Source organism: Dendropsophus ebraccatus, chromosome 1, assembly GCF_027789765.1.
Source record: "Dendropsophus ebraccatus isolate aDenEbr1 chromosome 1, aDenEbr1.pat, whole genome shotgun sequence".
Taxonomy (NCBI): Eukaryota; Metazoa; Chordata; class Amphibia; order Anura; family Hylidae; genus Dendropsophus; species Dendropsophus ebraccatus.
In genome coordinates, this window is record NC_091454.1 from 232,494,733 (window position 1) to 232,502,375 (window position 7,643).

Sequence of the window (7,643 nt, forward strand, 5' to 3'; positions counted from 1 at the left end):
ACCACAAGAACCTCCTCTACCTCCAGTCGGCTCAACGCCTCAATCCCCGGCAGGCCAGGTGGTCTCTCTTCTTCTCTCGGTTCAACTTTACCATCCATTTTCGTCCAGCCGAGAGGAACCTAAAGGCCGATGCATTATCCCGAGCATCCGATGTCATGGGGCAAGAGGAATCTCCTCGTCACATAATACCTCCCGACCGCCTAGTACCAGTTGCTACTTCTGCTCTGCAGAGACTGCCCCCCGGGAAGACTTATGTGCGCCCCGCGCTCCGTAGACGCATCTTGAAGTGGGGGCATTCCTCTTTGGTGGCCGGGCATCCAGGAACTCAAAAGACTGGGCAATTGATCTCCCGTCACTACTGGTGGCCCAATCTCCTCCAGGATGTCAAGGATTTTGTGGCTTCCTGTGCAGTCTGTGCCAGGAATAAGTCTCCCCGTCAAAGACCTGCCGGCCTACTTCTGCCCTTGCCAGTCCCGGACCATCCCTGGCACCACATTGGGATGGATTTCATCACCGACCTACCTCCATCTGCGGGCAATACTGTTATTTGGGTGGTGACGGACCGCTTCTCTAAAATGGCTCACTTCGTGGCTCTTCCTGGCCTACCCTCTGCTCCTCGTCTGGCTCAGTTGTTCTTCCGACACATCTTCCGCCTGCATGGACTTCCTCTTCACATTGTGTCCGACCGAGGCTCTCAATTTGTCTCTAAGTTTTGGCGTGCCCTCTGCTCGCAGCTCCAAGTAAAGCTGGACTTCTCATCAGCCTACCATCCCCAGTCTAACGGGCAAGTGGAGAGAGTCAATCAGATCCTGGGTAACTACCTACGGCATTTTGTGTCCAGCCGCCAAGACAACTGGTCCGACCTCCTTCCATGGGCGGAATTCTCCTATAACCATCTGGACTCGAGTTCCACAGGCAAGTCTCCTTTCTATGTGGTCTACGGGCATCATCCTCGTCCTCCTCTGCCTCTCTCTCCATCCTCTGGGGTCCCAGCCGTGGAGGAGCTGTTATCTGACCTGCAGTCGATCTGGGAACAAACTCGACAGTCCTTACTCAAAGCCTCAGAACGCATGAAGGACCAGGCTGATAAGAAGAGGAGACCTGCCACAAATTTTCGTCCAGGTGACAAAGTCTGGCTCTCGGCCAAATATGTTCGACTCAAGATTCCCAGCTACAAGTTGGGTCCCCGATTCCTTGGTCCTTTTTCGGTGCTGAAACGCATAAACCCTGTCACCTACAAACTCCGCCTGCCCCCTACTATGCGGATTCCGAACGCCTTCCATGTCTCCCTCTTGAAGCCTGTGGTCCTCAACCGGTTCTCCGATCAGTCTCCGTTCTCTGTTCCACAAGCCGTCTCAGACGACGTCTACGTTGTTAAAGATATTCTGGCCATGAAAACTGTCAGAGGGAGACGTTTCTTCCTGGTGGACTGGAGAGGATTTGGTCCGGAGGAGAGGTCCTGGGAACCCGAGGCTAACATCCTGGATAAAGATCTCATCAAGGGGTTCCTGCAGGCAAGAAAGAGGGGGAGGCCAAAGGGGGGGGGGGTACTGTCATGGCCGCGGCGGCGTCCCGTCCTCCGGGACGCCGCCGCAACCGCCATCCAGCTCAGGCAGCCGCCGGGGTCCTGGTGCAGGGACCCGGCGCTGCTGTCTGTTCGGCCCCGGGGGGCGCCTCACCTCGTCCCGCTCCTCCTTCCGTCTGTGCCGGCCGGCGCGCGCGTCCCCGCCTCCTAGGGCGCGCGCGCGCCGGCTGTCTCAGATTTAAAGGGCCAGTCCGCCCCTAATTGGTAGTCGCACCCTATCACTCCCTATAAATCCCAGCATGCCCTGTCCCCTGTGTTGGAGCCTCTACATGCTTCCCATAGCGTTTGGCCCAGCTCCCTGTTGTTCCTGATACCTGTCCGCTACCTGGTCCCTAGTCCTTGTTCCTGATTCCTGTCCGCTACCCAGTCCCTACTCCTAGTCCCTGGTTCCTGCTTCCCGTCTCTCTGCTGTTCCTGTGTTCAGCCTGTCACCTGCGGTACGCTTACACGCCACTGTCAGTACCTGCTCCTGTCACGCCTCGCCTGCCGTCACCAGCAACCAAGCCAGGGGTAGCGACCTGGGGGTCGCCTGCCGCAGCAAGTCCATCCCGCCTTGCGGCGGGCTCTGGTGAAAACCAGCGGCCCCTTAGACTCCGCTCCCTGGTGAGGTTTGTGCCATCGCTGGTGCCGGTCCAGTGGATCCACTACTCCAGGCGTTACAACCACCAACCCCCACCACTCCTCACTACCATCCCCCCTCACCACCAGCACTCCTCACTACCATCCCCCCTCACCACCAGCACTCCTCACTACCATCCCCCACCCCACCAGCACTCCTCACTACCATCCCCCCTCACCACCAGCACTCCTCACTACCACCCCCAACCACCACCACTGCTCACTACCATCCCCCACCACTCCTCACTACCATCCCCCCTCACCACCAGCACTGCTCACTACCATCCCCCACCACCACTCCTCACTACTATCCCCCCCGCCACTCCTCACTACCATCCCCCCCACCAGCACTCCTCATTACCATCCCCCCCACCACTCCTCACTACCATCCCCACCACCACCACCACTCACTACCATCCCCCCTCACCACCAGCACTCCTCACTACCATCCCCCCTCACCACCAGCACTCCTCACTACCATCCCCCACCCCACCAGCACTCCTCACTACCATCCCCCCTCACCACCAGCACTCCTCACTACCATCCCCCCTCACCACCAGCACTCCGCACTACCATCCCCCCTCACCACCAGCACTCCTCACTACCATCCCCCCTCACCACCAGCACTGCTCACCACCAGCACTGCTCACTACTATCCCTCCTCACCACCAGCACTGCTCACTACCACCCCCCCTCACCACCAGCACTCCTCACTACCATCTCCCCTCACCACCAGCACTCCTCACTACCATCCCCCCCACCCCACCAGCACTCCTCACTACCATCCCCCCTCACCACCAGCACTCCTCACTACCATCCCCCCCACCCCACCAGCACTCCTCACTACCATCCCCCCTAACCACCAGCACTCCTCACTACCATCCCCCCCACCCCACCAGCACTCCTCACTACCATCCCTCCCCCAACAGGACTCCTCACTACCATCCCCCCCCACCACTCCTCACTACCATCCCCCCACCACCACCACTCACTACCATCCCCCCTCACCACCAGCACTCCTCACTACCATCCCCCCTCACCACCAGCACTCCTCACTACCATCCCCCACCCCACCAGCACTCCTCACTACCATCCCCCCTCACCACCAGCACTCCTTACTACCATCCCCCACCCCACCAGCACTCCTCACTACCATCTCCCCTCACCACCAGCACTCCTCACTACCATCCCCCCTCACCACCAGCACTCCTCACTACCATCCCCCCTCACCACCAGCACTACTCACCACCATCTCCCCTCACCACCAGCACTCCTCACTATCATTACCCCCACCACTCCTCACTACCATCCCCCCCTCACCACCAGCACTCCTCACTACCATCCCCCCTCACCACCAGCACTCCTCACTACCATCCCCCACCCCACCAGCACTCCTCACTACCATCTCCCCTCACCACCAGCACTCCTCACTACCATCCCCCCTCACCACCAGCACTCCTCACTACCATCCCCCCTCACCACCAGCACTACTCACTACCATCTCCCCTCACCACCAGCACTCCTCACTATCATCCCCCCCCACCACCAGCACTCCTCACTACCATCCCCCCTCACCACCAGCACTCCTCACTACCATCCCCCCTCACCACCAGCACTGCTCACTACCATCCCCCCTCACCAGCACTGCTCACTACCATCCCCCTCACCACCAGCACTGCTCACTACCATCCCCCCTCACCACCAGCACTCCTCACTACCATCCTCCCTCACCACCAGCACTCCTCACTACCATCCCCCACCCCACCAGCACTGCTCACTACCATCCCCCCTCACCACCAGCACTCCTCACTACCATCTCCCCTCACCACCAGCACTCCTCACTACCATCCCCCCTCACCACCAGCACTCCTCACTACCATCCCCCCCACCCCACCAGCACTCCTCACTACCATCCCCCCTAACCACCAGCACTCCTCACTACCATCCCCCCACCCCACCAGCACTCCTCACTACCATCCCCCCTCACCACCAGCACTCCTCACTACCATCCCACCTACCACCAGCACTCCTCACTACCATCCCCCCTCACCACCAGCACTGCTCACTACCATCCCCCCTCACCACCAGCACTGCTCACTACCATCCCCCCCACCACCAGCACTGCTCACTACCATCCCCCCTCACCACCAGCACTCCTCACTACCATCCCCCCTCACCACTCCTCACTACCATCCTCCCTCACCACCAGCACTGCTAACTACCATCCCCCCTCACCAGCACTGCTCACTACCATCCCCCCTCACCACCAGCACTCCTCACTACCACCCCCCACCACCACCACTGCTCACTACCATCCCCCACCACTCCTCACTACCATCCCCCCTCACCACCAGCACTGCTCACTACCATCCCCCCTCACCACTCCTCACTACCATCCCCCCCCACCAGCACTCCTCACTACCATCCTCCCCCACCACTCCTCACTACCATCCCCCCTCACCACCAGCACTCCTCACTACCATCCCCCCTCACCACCAGCACTCCTCACTACCATCCCCCACCCCACCAGCACTCCTCACTACCATCCCCCCTCACCACCAGCACTACTCACTATCATCACCCCCACCACCAGCACTCCTCACTACCATCCCCTCTCACCACCAGCACTCCTCACTACCATCCCCCCCTCACCACCAGCACTGCTCACTACCATCCCCCCTCACCACCAGCACTGCTCACTACCATCCCTCCTCACCACCAGCACTGCTCACTACCATCCCCCCTCACCACCAGCACTCCTCACTACCATCTCCCCTCACCACCAGCACTCCTCACTACCATCCCCCCCACCCCACCAGCACTCCTCACTACCATCCCCCCTCACCACCTGCACTCCTCACTACCATCCCCCCACCCCACCAGCACTCCTCACTACCATCCCCCCTAACCACCAGCACTCCTCACTACCATCCCCCCCACCCCACCAGCACTCCTCACTACCATCCCCCCTCACCACCAGCACTCCTCACTACCATCTCCCCTCACCACCAGCACTCCTCACTACCATCACCCCCACCACCAGCACTCCTCACTACCATCCCCCCTCACCACCAGCACTCCTCACTACCATCCCCCCCACCCCACCAGCACTCCTCACTACCATCCCCCCTCACCACCAGCACTCCTCACTACCATCCCCCCTCACCACCAGCACTGCTCACTACCATCCCCCCACCACCAGCACTCCTCACTACCATCCCCCCTCACCACCAGCACTGCTCACTACCATCCCCCCTCACCACTCCTCACTACCATCCCCCCCCACCAGCACTCCTCACTACCATCCTCCCCCACCACTCCTCACTACCATCCCCCCCCACCACCACTCACTACCATCCCCCCTCACCACCAGCACTCCTCACTACCATCTCCCCTCACCACCAGCACTCCTCACTACCACCCCCCCCCCACCTACCACCAGCACTCCTCACTACCATCTCCCCTCACCACCAGCACTGCTCACTACCATCCCCCCCCACCAGCACTGCTCACTACCATCCCCCCTCACCACCAGCACTGCTCACTACCATCCCCCCTCACCACCAGCACTGCTCACTACCATCCCCCCTCACCACCAGCACTGCTCACTACCATCCCCCCCACCAGCACTCCTCACCAGCACTGCTCACTACCATCCCACCACCAGCACTGCTCACTACCATCCCCCCTCACCACCAGCACTGCTCACTACCATCCCCCCTCACCACCAGCACTCCTCACTACCATCCCCCCTCACCACCAACACTCCTCACTACCATCCGCCCTCACCACCAGCACTCCTCACTACCATCCCCCACCCCACCAGCACTCCTCACTACCATCCCCCACCCCACCAGCACTCCTCACTACCATCCCCCCTCACCAACAGCACTACTCACTACCATCCCCCCCCCCCCACCAGCTCTCCTCACTACCATCCCCAACCCCACCAGCACTCCTCACTACCATCCCCCCTCACCACCACTCCTCACTACCATCTCCCCCCACCACCAGCACTGCTCACTACCATCCCCCCTCACCACCAGCACTCCTCACTACCATCCCCCACCCCACCAGCACTGCTCACTACCATCCCCCACCACTCCTCACTACCATCCCCCCTCACCACCACTCCTCACTACCATCCCCCCCACCACCAGCACTGCTCACTACCATCCCCCCTCACCACCAGCACTCCTCACTACCATCCCCCACCCCACCAGCACTCCTCACTACGATCCCCCCTCACCACCAGCACTCCTCACTACCATCCCCCATCACCACCACTCCTCACTACCATCCCCCCCACCACCAGCACTCCTCACTACCATCTCCCCTCACCACCACCAGCACTCCTCACTACCATCCCCCCTCACCACCAGCTCTCCTCACTACCATCCCCCCCACCACCAGCACTCCTCACTACCATCCCCCCTCACCACCACTCCTCACTACCATCCCCCCCACCACCAGCACTCCTCACTACCATCCCCCCTCACCACCAGCACTCCTCACTACATCCCCCCCACCACCAGCACTCCTCACTACCATCCCCCCCACCACTCCTCACTACCATCCCCCCCACCACCAGCACTCCTCACTACCATCCCCCCCACCACCAGCAGCACTCCTCACTACCATCCCCCCCACCACCAGCAGCACTCCTCACTACCATCTCCCCTCACCACCAGCTCTCCTCACTACCATCCCCCCCCACCACCAGCACTGCTCACTACCATCCCCCCCACCACCAGCTCTCCTCACTACCATCCCCCCCACCACCAGCACTCCTCACTACCATCCCCCCTCACCACCACTCCTCACTACCATCCCCCCCACCACCAGCACTCCTCACTACCATCCCCCCTCACCACCACTCCTCACTACCATCCCCCCCACCACCAGCACTCCTCACTACCATCCCCCCCTCACCACCAGCACTCCTCACTACCATCCCCCCTCACCACCAGCACTCCTCACTACCATCCCCCCTCACCACCAGCACTCCTCACTACCATCCCCCCCACCACCAGCACTCCTCACTACCATCCCCCCCACCACTCCTCACTACCATCCCCCCCACCACCAGCACTCCTCACTACCATCCCCCCTCACCACCACCACTCCTCACTACCATCCCCCCCACCACCAGCACTCCTCACTACCATCCCCCCCACCACCAGCAGCACTCCTCACTACCATCTCCCCTCACCACCAGCTCTCCTCACTACCATCCCCCCCACCACCAGCACTGCTCACTACCATCCCCCCCACCACCAGCTCTCCTCACTACCATCCCCCCCACCACCAGCACTCCTCACTACCATCCCCCCCACCACCAGCACTCCTCACTACCATCCCCCCCACCACCACTCCTCACTACCATCCCCCCTCACCACCAGCACTCCTCACTACCATCCCCCCCACCACCAGCACTCCT

General features: G+C 61.2%; 1 protein-coding gene across 1 annotated transcript in view; it reads right to left on the bottom strand.

Moving 5' to 3' along the window:
• Nucleotides 1–7,643, bottom strand: part of DLG4 (discs large MAGUK scaffold protein 4) — a 211,899-nt gene that overhangs the window by 203,310 nt on the left and 946 nt on the right. The gene's annotated exons all lie outside the window — the stretch shown is intronic.